Genomic DNA, 21,253 nt, shown 5'->3' with positions numbered 1-21,253 from the left:
CCGCCCGGCCCAGCCCTTCCGGCCCAGCTTGTGCGCAGGAGGATTCGTACTGCGCAGGCGCGCATTCCGGGCTGAGTTTTTGAGTGGCATTGGACTTGGGCTCGTGACCTACTCTTTGTCCTTTCACCTTCAGGTGTCTCTACTGGACTCCAGGGCTTAGGTTCTTTAAGTTTGGTTCCCAATATATAGTAATCACTTAGAAAACACGAAGCTTGATTATATATTATTTCGATGTTGCAGTTGGGTCACCACTGCAGTATTTTGTGTCACAACTTCTGCCATTCTAGTACTTCTTTTTTTTAAGTTTAATCCACTGACATGAAACGCGTGTCTGCATTTTTTCACCAGACTTTGGAGAATACTTTGAAAGGAAATGTGCAGCAAGAACACTCAAAAGAAACAAGATATCGCATGCACAAGGCCCTAGGTTCAATCCCCAGAAGCACAAAAAAAAAGAGGCAAGATGGCTTGTTGCTTCATCGCAATAGTCTACATAGCTTATGAAAACATTCAATAAATGCTTAACACCTGGGGTCAAAGGATTGTGCTAGAGTGAAAGTAATGTGCGTGTGTGTAATACATTTATAAATCTTCATTAAACTCAGTTCAGCAGGGAGGGACCTTGTAAGTTAGGGAGAGTTCAGTAGGGGCCAGACCTGTGCTCTAAAGAAGCCACATCTGTGTTAAAAATCTTGCAGATTGTTTTGGATGACTAGAACATCCAAACGTGGAGAGAAGTAGTTACAAATTCAGACCCCAAATTGTCTTTGGCTGTCTTTAGTCCCTTATAATACCTATTTACTACCAATCACTGTATCTGGTCTGCCAGCCTCCCCAGTGACTACAATGTAAAACTCTTGGAATGTATTGTTAATCCTAGGGGTCTCTAGCTTCCTAGCTTCATAGTTTCCACCAGCCTTAGAGCTAAGAATAACAAAAGGTAACATCTAAGTAAGAATGCTAAAAGACAACATCTGAAACCAATCGGGGAGATTTCTCACTTTTCCCTTTGCTGTATTCAGCCCACCTATGTGATGTTTCCACTAATGCTATTGGTAATTGCATTTATTTATGACTTTCTTTCATTATGTGACTACCAGACTTCATGTAACCACTTCTGCTACAATTTCAGTTACCCTGAATATGTTGCTCAGGGTAACTTAAACCTATGTTCACAGCTCATGTCACTCATTTGACTCAGATAAACTATTTTCTTATTTCTTTTAAAGTAAAGTGGTTACTCTACATCAACACCTGTTAGAATTATTGCCCTTAACATTTTCTTAGCTCTTATAAAGTTATGTAGGGAATTTACTTCATCTTTGCTAAATCTGTTTCTTAAATGTAAGAACCTAGCATGTGCTGAACCTAACATTTGTGAGGCCCTAGGTTTGATCCTCAGCACCACGTAAAAATAAATAAATAAAATAAAGGTATCGTGTCCATCTACAACATATATATACATATATATATATACACATACATATGTACACACATATATATATGAAGAATGGAGACTGACACCTAAAATTATAAGTGGGGGTACAAATAGGCAAAGAGTCCTAGGTAAGGCCCAGTGCAATATACAAAGTTATAAGAATGAGGAAGACAATATACGTAGAGTCACAGGTGGGTGCAGTGGCTTTTCAACCTGGCCCTACCACTAAGTAGTGTGTGACCTCAGTCCATCCAAAGAGTTGGCAGAAACCTGACCTGAGTTCTGACACACGGTAGGATTTGGACTTTTAGGAAGTGAGTGTAGGATGAGGGCGGGTTTGCCGAAAGGATGGTGTTAATTTATAGGCACACATTGCCAGCGTCATCCCGTTCTCCTAGCAACCCTGTTCCTCCCCCTCCGGTCCTCCATGCCCGCCTCCACCACCGTCCTTCCTGCTGGGCAAAAGTCCCAGGAAAAATTCAGGAGTAGAAGGTGCAGGAAGGGACATAGTGGCAGATAAAGGTGGAAAAGTACACAAACACCCACTTCTCCAGGAACAAAGAATTTGATCTTATGTAGACAGAAGACATCAGTGGAGATTTACATTTACCATAGTTACTTGTGCTTCTAGTCCCCTCTCCCAGCAGCGGACAATACTACTGAAGTTTTCGGCAAATGTTTCTGCTGGACTAGCAGGTGCCCTTCACCTTGCTCTGCAGGTGCGCCTGGTCCAGGAAGTTGATGGCAAGCTAGTGGTAGCTGAAGGAGCTTCGGGCCCAGCTCCTTCCCTGTGTCAACGAGGTGACCTTCAGAGTGTAAAAGCTGCTTTCTCACTTCTGCTTTCCCAGTGCTACACAAACTTCTCTTGTAGTTAACTCCAAATCAAACAGGACCGGGCACGGTGGCACAGGTTTGTAATCCCCTGAGCAGAGGCAAAAGGATTTAGTGAGACCCTGTCTTAACATAAAAATAAAAAGGGCTGGGATGTAGCTCAGTGGTAGGACAGTCCTGGCTTCAATCACAGTACTGAAAAGAAAAAATCTGGGAAATAGAACTCCAGATTAGCTAAATTGGCACAGTAGACAAGAACAATAGCTCATCCCTTGTTAAATTGGCATCCCACCTCTTTAAATCATATTTTAATTCCAAATAAAGACTAAATAGCAAAATCAGATTTCCACCTAACATAATGCAGCTATCCCTGTACAACTGTAAGCAGGTTAACCCTCTCCCCACACAAAAAATACAAAATCCATCTTTGGGTGATATTCATTTCAGTCAAATCATACTCCTCCTCTTATAACCTATAACAGAAATGCCAAGATATCAGATTGAGTTCTAGTAATACATTTTATGTTCAAAGGCAAGAGGTGAAGGAAGAAATGTTGCCATATGCACAGATGTATTCATATCAAATAAGCACTGTGTCACTTTCTTAGGAATAGGAGCACTTGACCTTCCCTTTGAAAGGGGTAAATTGACATGCCCCATACCACTGAAATACCGTAGAGTGATGAACAAATTTCTTGAGGGCTATGGTACAGGGGTGTCTCTGAGGGGAGACAGTGAAGATATACAAGTGGGCCTACTAGGTGAGAGTATACTCTTCCTTAAGGACTTTACTAATATGTAAAAAAAAAAAAAAAAAAAAAAAAAAAAAAAATTTACCAGCTCAATAGCTACTTACCAGGTGTGTCAGGGAATATGTTGATTTACTGTAGCAATAAGAGTATAACTGAAACAGCAGTTGCATTGGAGTCACCGCCTGATTATAGGTATGGTAATCCTATGTGTTATCTGTCTTCTCCACAAGTTAAACAGACCAGTTGAATGGGAATGTGATAGGAATCATCATTCCTGAATCTTGTAGTTGATAGTGTCATTAATCTCTGTAATCTCCACAGGAATGTGGCATTGTTTTGGTTTAATATTTTGGTAGGTAACTAGTGACTTCCTCTTGGCCTTTCATACCGTAATAGACCTCATTCCACAATATAGGGACTCTGCCAATTTTTGAATATATATATTCCAACCATGCATTTTAGAACTGAGTGAATACTACAAGGTAAGTCTAGGAACCCACTGGACCAGCTATGAGCTACACTCCACTGACTACTTGACCTCCATAAATCTCTTTTTAGATTGACTGCCTATGGCAGCATTTTGGGTCTCTAGGAATTAAGGTCAATTCAGAGCCAGCATCCAAAAATATCTAAAAAGTTTGTCTTTTTTTCCTTCTTTATTGTACAAACTGGTGAATGAATTGAGGTCACTTTGGGGAAGATTAGAAGTTTTTACAATATAAAAGTTTGAATAGTGGTTTTGTTGGCTTTTTTTTGGGGGGGGGGTGGAGAGCAGTACAGGGATTGAACCCAGAGCACTTAACCACTGAGCCACATCCCCACCCATTTTATATCTTATTTAGAGACAAGGTCTTAGTTGCTTAGGGTCTCACTAAGTTGCTGAGGCTGGCTTTGAACTCACAATCCTCCTGCCCCAGCCTCCCATGCCACTGGGATTACAGGGGTGCACCACCATGCTCAGTTTATCACAGTTCTATGAATGAATGTATGTGTTCCTCCAAAATTCACGTTAGAATTTACCCCCAAGATGATGGAATTAGGGATAGAACTTTGAGAGGCAATTAAGCCCTCGTGGATGGGATTAGTGCACTTATAAAAGGGTTTGAGGGAGCCAGTTTGTCCCTTCTGCCTTTCCATCTCCTATGCTATGTGAAGACTAAACCAGAGGCCACTATCTTGAAAGCAGAGAAGCAAGCCTTTTACCCAATACCAAATCTGCTGGCTTCCCATCCTCAAGAACTATGAGAAACACATTTCCATTATGTAGCAGTGTGAGGAATTTTGTTATGATATAGGTACAAACTAAGACAAGGATTTAGCCTCCTATAGTTCAAAGGGCTCTAGATCTCTGACCAGAAAGAAGAGTGGAAATTGCTTTAGGGGTCATAACTCTTCACTGTGAAGATTCAAATCAGACTTCTGTTCACCAGATCTGGAGTCTTTTCACTTATACAGAAAAATTAATTTTAGTAGGTTGCCCATCTATTCTAGCTCTAAGGGCACCATGATCAGTTAGCCAATGCCAAAGATCTTGGCAGATCAAGCCATTATGATTATTATTTCTGTTGCCCATTACAGTAACCATGGCTGCCTGGTCTTCTGTGATTATGTGATACTACTTGACCCCATTCACCCCAGGATTCTATTGAATTTAGGGGGCTCCAATCTGACAATAGTAATTCCTAACATCATTCTTGGCTTACAGAGAATGGTTAAAACATCTATCTCTTTAGGAATGCTGGACTCCTCTTATGAATCTATTTTTAACATCCCTGATAAAGAATTGTTCCCTGGACTCTTTCAAGGGCGATAGTTAGGAAGTGGGCATTGTACTGCTCTGGAGATTGAACCCAGGGTTGCTTTACCACTAAGTCGTATCCCCAGTCCTTTTTATTATTTTATTTTAAGAGAGGGTCTTGCTAAGTTGCTGAGGTTGATCTCAAACTTGCCATCCTCCTGACTCAGCCTTCCAGGTCATTAGAATTTTAGGTATGCACCAGCATAGCTGGCAAGTACATCTTAAAATAGAAAATCTAAGCCTTTTAACAAATGGTGCTGACAAAACTGGCTATCCATGTTAGAAGAATGAAACTAGATTACTATCTCTCACCCTGCACAAAAGTCAACTCAAAGTGGATTAAAGACCTAATAATTACAACAATAGGTGTTGGTGAGGATGTGGGGAAAAAGATACACTCATACATTGCTGGTGGGGTTGCAAATTAGTGCAACCACTCTGGAAAGCAGTGTGGAGATTCCTCAGAAAGCTTGGAATGGAACCACCATTTGACCCAGCTATCCCACTTCTCGGCCTATACCCAAAGGACTTAAAATCAGCATACTACAGAGATGTAGCCACATCAATGTTCATAACTGCCCAATTCACAATAGCCAGATTGTGGAACCAACCTAGATGTCCTGCAATTGATGAATGGATAAAGAAACTGTGGTATACATATATAATGGAATATTACTCAGCCATAAAGAATAATAAAATTATGGCATTTGCAGGCAAATGGATGAAATTGGAGAATATCATGCTAAGTGAGATAAACCAATCTCAAAAAACTAAATGACGCATGATCTTGCTGATAAGTGGATGATGACACATAATGGGTGTTGGAGGGGGCAAGAATGGAGGAAGGAGGGACTGTATAGAGGGAAAAGAGGGGTGGGAGGGATGGGGGGAAGGGAAAAAATAACAGAATAAATCAAACACCATTACCCTATGTAAATGTATGATTACATAAATGGTATGCCTTTACTCCATGTACAGAGAAAACAACATGAATCCCATTTGTTCACAATAAAATAAATTAAAAAAAAAAAACCTAATAATTAGACCAGAAACTCTGCAGCTACTAGAGGAAAATGTAGGCCCAATGCTCCAACATATTGCACAGGCACTGACTTCCTTAACAAGACTCCTAAAGCACAGAAACAAAACCAAGATTCAGTAAGTGGGACTACATCAAATTAAAAAGCTTCTGCACAACAAAGGAAACCCAAGAGTGTGAAGAGAGAGCCCACAGAATGGAAGATCTTTGCCAGCTGCTCCACAGATAAATACTCAGAATATGTAAAGAACTCAAAAAATTTTACACCAAAAAACCCAATTAGTAAATGGGTAAAAGAACTAAAAAGACACTTCTCAAAAGGAGAAATACAAATGGTCAACAAATACATGGAAAAATGTGCAACATCTCTAGCAATCAGGGAAATGCAAATCAAAACTGCATTGAGATTTGCTCTTACTCCAGTCAGAATGGTGATTTTCAAGAATACAAATAATAATAAATGCTGGCAAGGATGTTGGGAAAAAGGCACACTCATTCATTGTTGGTGGGACTGTAAATAAGTACGACCACTCTGGAAAGAAGTATGGAGGTTCCTTACAGAAAACAGACAAACAACACCTCTCTCCCCCAAATAGAACCATCATATGACCCAGCTATCCCACTCCTTGGTATTTATCCAAAGAAGTAAGTTCAGCATTCTTTAGTGATACAAGTACATTGATGTTTATAGCAGTGCAATTCACAACAGCCGAATTATGGAACCAGCCCAGGTGCCTATGAACAGATAAATGGATAAAATAAGTGTGGTATATGTGCACAATGGAGTATTAGTCATAAAGAAGAATGAAATTATGAGATTTCTGGTAAATGGTTGGAGCTGGAGGACATCATGCTAAGTGAAATAAGCCAGACTCAGAAAGTCCAGGGTCAAATGTTTTCTCTCATATGCAGAAACTAAACCAAAATAAAGGGGGGAATGCAAAGGGGAAAACCCATGAAAATAGAAGAGATCAGTGGAGTAGAGGAAAAGGATTTAGGGGGACGGAGAAGGGACAAGAAAAACTATGGAATGAAATCAACCAAATTATGCTGTGTATGTATATGAATATACCATAGTGAATTTCACCTTTATGTATATCTATAAAGCACTAATTTAAAAAACTACAGCTGGGTGCCGTAGTGCATGCCTGTAATCCCAGTGGCTTGGGAGGCTGAGGCAGGAGGATCTCAAGTTCAAAGCCAGACTCAGCAAAAATGAGGCACAAAGCAACTCAATGAGTTCCTGTCTCTAAATAAAACATGAAATAGGTCTGGGGATGTGACTCAGTGGTTGAGTGCCCCTGAGTTCAATCCCTGGCACCAAAAAATTTAAAAAAAAAAAAAAAATTAAAAACTACAAATAAATAGAAGACCAGTGGAGTAGAAGAAAGGGAACAGGGGAAAGAAGGAAGGGAAGGAAAAGAGAAGTACTGGTGATGGAATTGGAGCAAATTATATTCCATGCTTGTATAATTATGTCCTAATGATCCCAATATTATACTATAACACACTAATAAAAAGCCAAATTGGGAAAAAATAGGAAATCTACTGTAGCATTCTATTCTCTATTAAAGAAAAATATTCTGATTTTATTTAGTATTATCACAGTAAATATGGTACTACTAAAAAAGGTTTGTAGTAGGAAAGAGAGATTGGGTTCAACTCCAAAACAACAAAGAAAATTGGGGAGAGAAATAGAGTTGAGGGGCTGATGAATAGAAGCTTACTAACAGGTCAGGGTATATCTTGCTAAAGTAATTTACAGCATTCTCCCTTATCCACAGGGGATCTGTTCTGAGCCCTCAATGGATGCTGAAACTGGATGGTACAAGACCCTATAATCTGTTTCTTTCCTATATGTACAAAACTATGATAAAGTTTCATTTATAAATTAAGTTCAGCAAGAGATTAACAATAACTAATAATAAAATAAAGCAGTTAATAACTATTAATGTAATATACAATATATCATCACAATGTACCATAACAAGATGTGAATGTGATCTCTCTCTTTCTCAAAATATCTCCTGTACTGTGCTCACCCTTCTTGTGGTGGTGGGAGATGGATACAAAGCCACAGTTGACCACTGGTAACTGAAAACATAGAAAGCAAGGCATGAGATAAAGGGGATAAACAGGATTCTTGCTGAAGGCAGGCCAGATAGGTCAGATATCACTGGAACAGGATGAGATGAGGACTCTGATCAAACATAGAGGGCGGTCAGATACCGAGAGTGAGGGATTCGGGGTAAATTTGAGAAGTTTCTTGCTTCAAGAAGTTTCTAGCTCCAAGAGTGGGCTCTTGGAGAACATGCTGAAAGATGGTTCCTCGCTGATAAAGAAGAATCTTTATTAATACAGTGTACCTTCTTATTTGGCATAACTAGTAAGTTTAATTCATTTAGTATAGGCTAATGTTGAATTTAAATTTCAGCCAAACCATTCGTCACTCCCAGACTTTCGAGCTGAAACAATTACCTAGAGCACTTTGTTTATTTACTGTACCCATATCAATAAATTTGGCTTGCTTTGCTATTGTATTTCTTCTATTTTAGTTATTGCTGCCTATTCGAGTTACCCCAAAATTTACGGGCATGAAACAACAAATATTTATTATCTCACATTTTTCGAGGGTCAGGAATCTGGATGTGGCTGCCTTGGGTGATTCTGGCTCAGGATCTCCCAGGAGGTTTTAGTCAGGCTGTTGACCAGGACTGCATCTGTGAAAGACTTAACTGGAGGATCTGCTTCTAAGCTCTTAGATTTGGCTATTGGCAGGAAACTAGTTACTGAACACGTGGTCCTCTGCATACAGCATCTCCTGACATTTCTTCCTCAGAGTGAATACATCAAGACAGAAAGGAGAGCAGCCAAGGCAGATGCTGCACTCTTCTTTATAACTTAATCTCAGCAGTGTCAATCCATTACTTCTGCTGTATTCTATTGGCCATGTGAACCATCTTTCCTGTAGCTATAACAGAACACTTGAGACCGAATAATTTCCAGAGGAAAGAAGTTTACGCTGGTGCACATTTTTGGAGGCTGGAAAATCCACAATCAGGTGATCACATCTGAAGGGCCCCATGCCACTTTTGACAAATGCCTGAAAGCAGAAGGACCAGCAGGCATGTTCAAAAGAAAAAGGGACAGAACTCTCCAAATAAATAACCTATTTCAGCCAGAAAAGAATTCTTTTGCTGTGGGCTCAGTCCCCAGGACCCAAGCACTTCCCACTAGGAACCGCCTCCCCACATTTCCACCTTAAGGAATTAAGGATCAAATGCATAAATGTTGGGGGAACACAATCAAACCATAGCAAAGAGTAACATTCACTAACACTGTCATTATTGGATTTTTTTTTGTTAAGAATCTTGTTTTTGTTTGTTTTGTGGTATGGGGATTAAACTCAGGGCCTCATGCACACTAAGCAAGTGCTGTACCACTGAGCCACATCCCCAGCCCCTCTTTGCTTTTTCTTTTTAAAATTTTTTTACTTGTAGATGGACAAAATACCTTTATTTATTTATTTTTATGTGGTGCTGAGGATTGAACCCAGGGTTAGGCGAGCGCTCTATCACTGAGCCACAAACCCAGCCCCCCTGTTTGCTTTTAATGGGCCTATAATTTCCATTCTGAACAGTGTTATAAAGTCAGCACACACATATATTCTTTTTGGAAGGGTATCCCAGATAGAGCCTTGACTGTAAGACTAGGAGCAACCCTTTTACCACAGCCCATGGCAAAAGAGCAGACCCAGCTCTGAGGCTGAGGTTCAGACTCTAGAAAATCACCCCTCTTTGTGCACGTGTCTGAAAACAGTGAAAGTGATACTCACTCATTCAGGAGCATTGCATTTGATAGGGAATTAAAGGCATGTGAGTCCTTTTGCCCAGTCTCTAGCTGCCAGATAACTTGACATTTCCCTCTTTCTGCAATTAAAAGCATAGAATATGGTGTGTCCAGAGTAAAGAGGCACACCTAGGATATGGCAAGCCCTAAACTAATCCCCATATATGGTACATAAATATGAGGCAACTTGAGTCACCTTATGGCTACAGTCCACAAACCTGACAGCTTTTACAGGCAGCCTGGCCTTCAGAAATAGAGGTTGCCAATTCTGGATTCTCATCAAAGCTCCTGGGTAAACAGCCATTTTGAGGCCTCAAAAGATTCTACTGAACTAAGTCTGATAAGGAGTCCTGGAATGTGTCATTTAAAAAAGATTCCCCAGATAATTCTTATAATCAGCCATGTTTGGGAACCTGTAGTCACAGGAATTTAAAGACAGACACAAGTGATAAAGTCTATGGAAGGAACTTGACATGAGCTTCCTCTCTGTAACATGAGACATCATCCTGAATTACCTGGTTTGCCGTAGAAAATGCCCAGTTACCAAAAAAGAAATCCCTGGGGTTGGGTGGTTGGGGGTTGTGGCTCAGTGATAGAGCACTTGCCTATCATGCCCTTGGTTCCATCTCCAGAACAGCAGAAGAAAAAAGGAGTCTGCTGATTTAGTTTGCTTCACATTGAGAATGTTAGCCTTGTTCTTTCATGTATAAGAGCGGTGATGTACACCATTAGTATGCTGTACAGAACAAGGCAACTTCTTGATGACATAGGAGAGGTAGGTACAAGGCACAGGGGCGCACACCTGGAATCCTAGCTACTCTTAAGACTGAGGCAACTTCGTGAGACTGTCTCAAAATACAATTTTGAGCTGAGTGGCAGAGCACTTTCCTACCATATTTGAGACCCTGGATTTCCCCCCAGCAACACACATACACCAAAGAAACCAAAAATGAAAAAAACCAACCAACCAAACAAAAAACCCCAGCAACAACAAGAGGCATAAAAAGGGCCACACAGCGGCCATGGATTTGCTAACAGAAAATTTTAGGGAGAAATATACAGGCTTGAAAAAAAATAAAAAGCAGCAAATGTTAAACAGTGAAAATAAAATTAAGAGATTAAAGTTCAACAAAAGGAGTAGAAATAGTTCTATCCATCCTTAAATTTTTGTTTATGTGCTGGGCCATTTTGAACTGAAATATGTAGTAGTTCTGTCATAATCCAAACTTCATACCACTTAAGGTACTTTTTTTGCTGTGGATACTAGGAGGTCTATTCACATGAGTACAGCATAGCTGGAGTCAGCCCTAAATTTGCAAATACAATGTAACTTCCAAAAAATTTATTCAGTATGCTTGGATATATCTAAGTCTGGAATGTAGTCAGTTGGGAAGGAATTGCTTTAGAGAATCAAACATTCTTTAGAGAGCAGTAGCTTCAGATGTTATTGGAATTAACTGACTAACTTTATTCTTCTGAGAGAAACTGAATATCAATGACTCTTACACAATTACAGTTAACCTACATAACACTAGCAATTACTTAAATTTTCTACAATTTGTGATGCTTGAAACACTGTGGGAAAAAAAGTATTTTTTCCTTTTGATTTCAAAAATTTCAAATTTTAAAAATATTTAAATCATTCCTCCCTCATTTAAATTACAAAATAGGGGAATATAAAGATCAAAGCAGAGCAGCTAATTTACTTATACAGGGCAGCTTGTGAATTGAAATAACTTGTTCCTCCTTGTTGGAATGATCAGACTGGACATATGAGTAACATGAGCAAGATTATTAATACCACTATTTAAGTAGTATGGGTAAAATTTAGGAATAATTTTCTATTTTTAGAGGATATGTGATAAAACATCTAAGGCTGTGTAAATGGAAATGTAATTTATTCTTAGAATGGTCGAAGTTGCTAAAAATTCTTTGCACACTGGAACAATACAAGATTCCTTAGACTGCATTCTTGCACCTTTATAATATTTGTTCCAATTTTATTGTCTTTTAGACTAAGTTGTTTCTTATCAATTATTTGCAGCTTTAATTGTCTTTTTTTTTTTTTTTCCTCTTCCCTTTTCAACCCCCAACACAGCTTTATCAACACCCCAGGGTGACACTAACAATTTTTCCATAATCCAACATGACAGCTCCCACCAGTGGCCCTGCCGCTCTGCTCTCCACACGGTGTTAGCCGCTGCTCGGGGTGGGGTGGGACACAGGGAGCTTCCATCGCCATCTGGAGACCCAGCAGGGGCTGGCCCACCAGCAGGGACCTCGGCGCTGTCCCTGGGAGAAGCGGCACTGTCGCTCCGGGTAGAAGCCTCGAGGGTCACAATCAGGCACGTAGAGGGTGAGACCCTCGGAAGACCCCGGTCTGGAGTTGCTGCAGCACGGAGCTGCGGCAGCGCCCAGCCCAGGCTTGGACCGTCCCAGGACTGGGCCGAGCGGGAGCGGTGGAGGTCCCTGAATCTTCTGTATCTGCGGGTCACGTCCGGAGACCGGTGGTGCCTGCCTAGGGTCTACTGGGCTTGGGATGCGCCTTCGTGGGTGCGCAGGCGCGGTGGCAGCGGCAGCGGCAGCGGCCCCGTTTCGGCAGCAGCGCCGGAAAAGGCGCCTCCTGCACGCTGGGACGCTGTTGGGGGCTAGACCCCGCACGGTCGCCCTCTCTCCTGAGACAGCCCCCGGCTTCGCACAATCCTGCGCCAGCCGTCCCGACCCTCTTCCTCCACGCAGCCCCCGGAATGATCCGCCTGCACCCGCGGCCCGCAGCTTGGGCAGCGCGCCAAGGCGCCTCTTGGGCGGGCAGCGAGCTGCAGACTTAGCGGCAGCAGTGGCGGCAGCGGCCTGCAGAGGGTCATGGTCAGGGTTTTTGCCCAGGCCTTTCCTTCCAGAGCAGTCGTAGTGCAGTTCCTGAATTGTCTTTATGTATTATTATTTTCATACTATTATTACAAAAATGAATTTCCTTCTGTTCTTAAACATTAAGAACTTGTAAATACCTTATTTTGCCATGCCCTATGTTCACTCCAAGAAATACTGTGAAAAAAATAAAAATAAACCAGAACAAGGCAAGGTAACATGATATTTTCTACAGTCAGACTTAAGTCATACATCAGAACAGGACTCTCACAGAAGGGACTTTCTCGGCTATCTTATCCGGAAGTACTTGGTATTGATTTGTCTCATTACTGGTCAGGTGAACTTTGATTACTAGATCAAGGGGTTATCTGCCAGATTTCTTCATTATTGTTACCATTTTTCTCTGTAAACGGTAAGGAATTCATGGGAGACACTGTGAAGCTACCTGAGTATTCTGTTCAACATTTTCACATCTATTCAGGATACTTATCTGAATCAGTTATTACTGTTGATTGCCAAATGGTGATTTTTCTAACACCGTTAATCTTTCTAGACTTATTATGTCATATTCGACTATAAGGAAGTGTCTTCCTTTCTCCTAATTCATTTACTTCATCATTTGTTTTTATCAGTATGGACTAACATCTCAATTTTAGTCAATGAATTATAATCTAACACTAGTACATTATTTCCATGTTCATATTGTCCCAGATTTGATCAGAAGGAACCCCTTTAATCTAATCCTTTATTCTTTTGACAAATGCCCATCATTTTTAAAGCACTTCCTTATTTTCTGCCACAGCAACATGTTCCAGGCTCACCTCACCCTTTTTTCCTATCCAAAAGTCTTGGAATTAGCCATTTCTCCAAAGAACTCTCATTCCTTTAAGGCCAGAACAGCATCTAGAAACCAAGATACAGGACCAAAATATGCTTATTGTTCCTGGGATGCTGTTGATTCTAGGCTCTTTTAGTGGTTTATAAAATTTATCGTGTGTGTGTGTGTGTGTGTGTGTGTGTGTGTGTTTGTGTGTGTTTGTACACATATATACTATTAACCGGGAGATCCTGCCATCTGACCCATGTCCTTTTATAGTGTCCCATCAATTTTTCACTCCCTCCCCCATATTGGGCATTGAATGGCATTGTACCATTGAGCAACACCCCTAGCACTTTTTTTTTTTTTTTTTTTTTTTTTTTTTTAAGGACTGGGGATGTAGCTCAATGGTAGAGTGCTAACTTAGCATTCAGAAGCCGGGGTTCAATCTCCAGTATCACGAGATGGTAATTTCTTGTGAGTCAGTTTTGCTCATGGGTGAACTCTTAGTATCTAGAGTGCCAGCCATTTATATAGGAAACATTCCATAAATACTTTCTGAATGATCTACATGCTGCCAAACCTACTTTAGAGAAACCTATTTGAGATAAGGCTCCAATCCTAAGTTCAAGGGTCATTGTCAAGCAGTTACATTCTCTGCATTCACTTGTTTTAGCCACTTATCATGTTTCAGACTCAGCTTAAAATAGCCTTCTCTATCCTGCAGTTTACCTTAGTGTTTATATGGAATTAGAACCTGAAGAAACTGATATCTTAGCCTAAAAAATTATTTTTCAGTCCCTTTTTCCAAGATGCCCTGTTTTCTAGATTTTTCTAAATGACTAGAAGTGATTTTAGTAAATGTGGCTGCTTTTACTGAGAGTGTGACAGTACTGACCTCTGTAAATTCTCAAGTATCAATTCGAAATACATAGTTAAGTAGAACATTTTATACTTATTTTTTTTTTTTTTTTTTATACTTATTTTTCTTGAAAAAAATATGACTGTAGTCATTCTATCAGGAGAAAAAGAAACCATACCATTTATTTTAACAGAATGTTTCATGTGGGGATTGGTTAAACAAGCAATGGAGAACCGAGAATGCACGAAGACGACTGAGGTCACAAAGATAGTAACTGCAGACAGCAGCTGCCACCCCTGGTGCTAAGGCACAAAGGAAATAGACTGGGATCTTAGAATTTAGCAATGGGTATGAAGGGGGCCCATAGAACTAGATCCAGACCTCTGAGGAGGCTCTGCCTGAGTTTCTCTGAGGGCACTCAGTGAAACTGGAACTAGTTGTTGCTGCCAGAGTTAAGGGAGGAAGACATGTAGGATTTTGACAGGATTAACGGCCAAGCCCCATCTTCCTCCTCCTGCCCTACCTCCTCTGGATTTTCCTATGGTGGAAACTAAAATAGTGTTTGCACCTTTGGAACCATAATGTCAGAGTGCAAAGAGGGGAGGAGCTGGATTTGGAGCTGGTCAATGAGAACTTTAAAACCAGCACAGCATTCAAAGGAGCTCAGGCCTAAAGCAATCTATCATATTGACACATTTAGACCCAAAACACTATATTGCAGAGAGAACAACTGAATGCCCAGTGTATGAATCTAGTGCATAAACTCAATGTTCTATGCTCAGCTTTATTAAAGTCCTATGTCAAGATTTAGATGGTAAACTTTTAAAGATAAAAATATTAAAGCATAGAGCTATGCTTTACAGGAATTATGCATAAAAATCTGAATAGCTCAGATTATAAATTTTAATCAAAGTTAGAACTCTGAGCTCCAGTTGGAGAAACAAATTATAATGTCAATGTAGTTTTTTATTTTTTTTTAAAAGAAACCTAACAAGTTTGGAGATCTACTTTATAAACACATGGGGAAATTAGAAGATGAAAATTAGTAGGGGCAGGGAAGCTGTTATATAAAAGCCAATTGAGAGTCATGCACAATGGCACTTGCCTGTAATTCCAGCAACTCAGGAGGCTGAGGTAGGAGGATACAGATTCAAGACCAGCCTCAGCATCTTGGCAAGACTTTCATAACTTAGCAAGATCCTGTCTCAAAATAAGAAGAACTGGGGATGTAGCTAAGTGGTAAAGTGCTTCTGGGTTCAGTTCCCAGTGCCAATAAATAAATAAGTAAATAAATAAATACAAACAAAAACATAAAGAAGTAAAAGTCTATTGAGAGATAAAAAGAGGGACAGATAATGAGGAAGAACCTTACAGAAAAGAAATACAGCTGGCTGTTCCTACTTAGGATTAAATTTTACATGGTTATAGATATTCTTGTCTTTCTCTTTCACCTAAAAGGTGAAAGGACACAGAAAGAAGGAGAATAACTTAGCTATGAAGACATATAATATTAACATTTTTCTATCAAAATTGCAAATATACCTACACTTTGGTCCAGTTTCCACTTCTGGGAATTTATTTTACACTTATAATGTGCAAAATGATGTATGTACAAGATGATTCATTGTAGTGTCACTTATAACTACAACTATTAGAAATGACATAGTAAATCCATCAGTTGGGTTACCTAAATTATCACATGGAATATTGTGTAACTAACCACTAATAAATGTAATTAAACAAAACTAAAATCTCCAAAATATTGTTAAATAAAAATTCATGCATGAAATAGTACGCAGAGTATGGTACCATCCATGTAAGAAGATGAATATTGTGTGTTTGTGTGTGTCTCTGTGTGTGTATGTATGTGATATTGTCTCTGGAAAGATTCACAAAAACTGGTAACATTGGTTGTGGATGGGGCAGGAAACTGGGTAGTGAGGGCCATTGATAAGACTTTTCATTGTATCTTCAATGTATTGTATTTAAACTTTTGAACCATGTGTATGTATTACAACACATAGATCTCTAAAAAATTGAAATAAAAACATTATTACCCTGATAGTTTAGGATTTACTATACAAGTTGGTCTTATAAAAGGCTCTTGTTCTTATGAAAGTTGTGAGTGAAAAATAAATGATCTAAACTTGTTTAGTAAACCTTGATGACCAAAATACATTATGCTGGGAATAATGCTTGGGTCCTACTTACTGATTCCCTATTATTCTACCTTTATATCTACTTTAATGTAATTGCATGAATAATTAACACCTAATAGTATTTTTGATCCAGCATGCAACAAGAACAACTTCACAGTGTTACTTACAAACGACACCCTATTGCTAAGGCTCTCCTATAGCAGGCAGAACTACTGCTGAGTTACATAGCGACATCTAGTGTACCCTTTTTGTAAAATCCTTTAGACTTGACTTTGGGATTGTTGCGCCCACAAGCCTCTTTGTGCCAGGGTAGTTGGGTAAGTTTCAAAGAGGCCAAAGAAAATGCCAGAGACAGGCTGTGAGACATATGACTTACTGGGGGAATACTTACCAGAGACCAGTGACTGCTCAGTGGTGAGCGCCTGAAGAGACAGCTCCTCCTCTCCCACATGGTGTTTTGTCCAGTGGCAGCTGGCTGGACACATATCCTTTCCACAGTACCCTCAGTCTGTGCCCATCTCTACTCAGGGGTTTTATATGTTAGGCTGCATTGGCAACGACATCAGCATTAGCTTGTTCGTACGACCAACATCCTAGGGAATAGTTCTCCTGGTGATCTTGCTAAAAGTGTCCTAGTTCTCAGTGTGCGGAAGAGAAAAGCAGTGTCTTTCAAGATAATATGTATTTAGCCAGGTGCAGTGGCACACACCGGCTATCCCAGCAACTTGGGAGGCTGAGGTAGGAGGATCAGAAGTTCCAGGTCAGCCACAGCAACTCAGTAAGCTGGTCTCAAAATATATAAAAGGGCTGGGATGTGGCTCAGTGGTAAAGTGCCTGCTCTGCCATTCAATCTCTACTGGAGAGGAAGAGAGGAGAAAGGGGGCGGGTAGCTCAGTGGTAAATGTGCTCCTTGCTTCTTTTCTGACCCAGGCTCGCTCTTGCTCTTTTTATTCCCTTAATTTTGCTAGGTTTTTTGGGAACAGGAAAGGGGCATTCAGGGATGTGGTGCTGACAGTCTCCTTTTTCTTTAGGGACAATACAGATAACTATGTACTACTTTTAGAATCCCAAAACAAACAGCCTAGCCAAAATGTGCTTACTAATTCTTACTGTGACTTTTAGATTACAGTGCAAATTGTTTGGGGTTCTTACCATACATGTTTTAGCCAGATTGGACTTTACTAAAGCAGTTGACCCAGCGGTCTCAAAATAGTTGTGGTGGTTGCTTTGAGACAGGGTCTTGTGAAGTTGCTGAAGCTGGCCTTGAACTTGAGATCCTTTCTCCTCAGCCTCCAAGTAGCTGGGATTATTGGTTTGTGCAAAGCACCTAGCATGAGTAATTTATTTTCTATAAAAAGATTTATGTAGCTCATAGTTCTGGAGGCTGGAAGTCTGAGACTGGGTTCCTGCACCTGCTGGGCTTCTCGTGAGATCTTTGTGCTGCTCCATACTTGGTAGAAGAAGGGAAGGGCAGAAAGGCATGTGCAGAGGAAGTTCACATGAAAAGACAGGAAGCAAGAGAAAGATAAGGAAGCCAACCTTGATTTATAGCAACCTGCCATGGCAGTAACTAGTCCTAAAGAGGGAGAACTCACTCCCACCAGACAGCTTTAATCTACTCAGGTGGGCTCTGCCCCCATGACCCAACACCTCCCACTTGGTCCCACTTCTTGGCACTGCCACTTTGATTAAGCCTCAAAGTGATTAAGCCTTGGTGGGGACAAAACATATTTAAGCCATCACACCATTTAAAAATTTTACTGTAAAATGTACTTAGTTTGTGATGAGAAAATAATCAGGAAAAGTTTTAATTTATGTGTAAATTTTTTAATTACTATAAATTTCTGAAAAATCTACAAGAACCATCTTCCACTTAAGCTGCCTTATGCAAGGTAGAGTAGTATGAAAATAGTACAGGACTTCTGTCCACAAAACCAAAATTTTATTTGTCGAATATTATGAAATTAGAAATCACCTGAGTAAAAATACCAGCATCACTGACTAATAAAGGAGTAGCAGACAATAAGCATATACTTTGTGACTAACATTCTCTGTGGTTGGTAACAAGGCCCCATAGCTCCAAAGTAACTTTATTTACAAAGACAAAAGTATACATTTACTGATTACTTTTTCTATTAAATACTTCTTTACTTACCATGGGTTTATAGCCCAACAAGCACATCATTAACTTCAAAGTATCATAGGTCAAAAATGCATTTGTTAGTCAGCTTTTACTCACTGTGACCAAATCCTGAGCAGAGTGATTTAGAGGAGGAAAGGTTGACTTTTGGCTCATGATTTCAGAGGTTTCAGACCATGGTTGGCTGACTAAGCTGTTCTGGACCCAAGGTGAGGTAGAACTTCATGGTGGAAGAAAGCGACTCAGTTTGTAAGAAGTGACACAACAGGAGCAGCCGGGGATAAAATACAAAATCCCCAAGACCCCCTGCCCCTGCCAAGTGACTCACCTCTAGTCATGCCTCATCTTCCTATAATTACCATTTAGTAATCCATTCAAATCATTAACTCATTAAATGGATTAATCCACCAATCAGGTGATGGTTCTCATAATCTGATCATTTCACCTCTGAATATTCCTGCATTTGCACAGGAGCTTTTGGAGGACGCCTCATACCCAAGCTATAACAGCATTTAATCATCTGAGTTATGAATATCACTGTGCACCTACAATGGTTCAAAACACAGAGCCCACAGTTGGGCACAATCATCTAACCAGAGTATTTTATAATAAAGTGTTGAATGTCTCATGTAATGTATTAAATACCTGCATCCAAAAAATGACAGCGATATAGTATATTGTAGAACATCTGTTTTTTACCTGTTTGTGTGACTGGGAGCTGCCCAGCATCCTGAGACAGTGTTGTACCCCACATACTGGGAATCAGTCAAGGAAAAGATAAAAACTCAAAATTCCAAGAATGGATTTATGTATCACTTTTTCACCATCAATAAAGTTGAAAACCCATAAGTTGAACCACTTAATTCGGGAATCATCGACTTTGAATAGTCAGGAAAAGTATCACTGCTGTGCTGCTGGGGAAAAGCAGATATTATTTCTCCAGTCCACTAAACAGGCTTCAGTTCAAGTGCTTCAGGCCCCTTAATCAAAGAAAAAACATTATGTGATGACAGCAGCCCTTATTTCATTTATCAGCGTTGTCCCCTACCCCCTCTCCCCAAATGCTTTTTTGCCTACAGAGCAGAGTCGGAATGTTTGGAGTTACTTGCTTAGTTGTGCCTGGTTTGACATTCTTTCACTGACATTCTTTTGTAAGAATATAAACCCTTGGGGCGGATTTTTGGTCTTTATCTGCTAGCTGCTGGCCTCATCAAAATAACTTATGCCTTTGGGCTATAGTTTCCTCAGCTGAAAATGAAGATTTAATCTTCCTTGAGACAAAAAAATAGTGAAGATAGTAAGCATTTTTATTTCCTAAAGTACCTATTTAAGAACTATTTATTTAGTACCTGATATTTTACTACTAACACACCTGCAAGTTTTTGATAGTTAACTTTTAGAAATTAAGGATCTTTCCTTCTATTTTGCTAGATTGCAAAGTTTTACTTTTTTTAAATAATGAAAGGGAATTTAATTGAACAGCTTTTCTGTCTTTTGAGATGACTACATAGTTGAAATAAGGAACAAGCATATTTACAAATACACAGAATTGAGCCCCTGATTTTGGAAACAATAAAATTAAAAAACAGATAAAGTTTGAAAAAATTATATACCATTTGTAACCAACATATTGCACAATTAACACAAATTATGAAGATATTTAGAAAATTTTAGATTAGTCACAAAAAAATTTTAAAAACTTTTAAATTGTGGTTAAAAAAGGAAATAGTTTTCATATTAACCATTTGCAAGTGTACAGTTCAGTAGTGTTAAGTATATTCACATTGTTGTGCAACAGGTCTCCAGGACTTTTTCTTTTTCTTTTTCTTTTTTTGCGGTACTGGGGATCCACTCAGGGCCTTGTACTTACGAGGCAAGCACTCTACCAGCTGAGCTATCTCCCCAGCCCAACTTTTTCATCTTCTGAAGCTGAATTTTTTTTTTGGTGTTGGGGGGGAGTACCGGGGATTGAACCCATGGGTGCTTAACAGCTAAGCCACATCCCCTGCCCTTTTTATTTTGATACAGACAGTGTCTCACCAAGTTGCTGAGGCTGGCCTCAAATTTGTGATCCTCCTGTCTCGGCCTCCTCAGTTAACTGAAATTCTACATTAAATACCAGTTCTCTATACTTCCCTCTTCCCCTCAGCCTTGACAGCACCATACCACACCTTTTTTTCTTTTCCAGTACTAGGGATAAAACCCAGGGCCTCACACATGCTGGGCAAGTACCCTATCACTGAGTTACAACCCCAGCCCCACCATTCGTTCTGTATTAATTTGACTTCTAATAGTACATGAAATGCAGTACTTGAGATTCTGTGACTTCCCTTAATGTAATGTCTTCAAGGTTCATCTATATTATAGTATGTGACAGGATTTACTTCAAAGCTGAACAATATTTCATTGTGAACATATGCCACATTTTTTAGGACATTTGATTCTACCTCTTGGCCATTTTGAATAATGCTACTATGTGCGTCGACATACAACTATCTTTGAGATCTTATTTTCAATTCTTTTGGATATATACCCAAAAGGGTGGTTACTGTATCATACAATACTTTTAATTCTCTAGAGGGCTGACCATACTGCTTTCCATAATGGCCGTACCATTTTACATTCCCACCAGTAGTGTACCAGGGGCAATTTCTTCACATCCTTATCACCACTTGTAATTTTTGAGTAACCATCCTAATAGAT

At 39.8% G+C, this 21,253-nt stretch overlaps 1 pseudogene; it reads right to left on the bottom strand.

Annotated features, from left to right (window-relative positions):
- Positions 1-11,900: 11,900 nt before the first annotated feature.
- Positions 11,901-12,571, bottom strand: LOC124982962 (insulin-like growth factor-binding protein 6; annotated as a pseudogene).
- Between the last annotated feature and the right edge of the window lie 8,682 nt (positions 12,572-21,253).

Source organism: Sciurus carolinensis, chromosome 4, assembly GCF_902686445.1.
Source record: "Sciurus carolinensis chromosome 4, mSciCar1.2, whole genome shotgun sequence".
Lineage (NCBI taxonomy): Eukaryota > Metazoa > Chordata > Mammalia > Rodentia > Sciuridae > Sciurus > Sciurus carolinensis.
The sequence above is the reverse complement of the archived record's forward strand: the minus strand, read 5'-3'. Positions and strand labels throughout refer to the sequence as shown.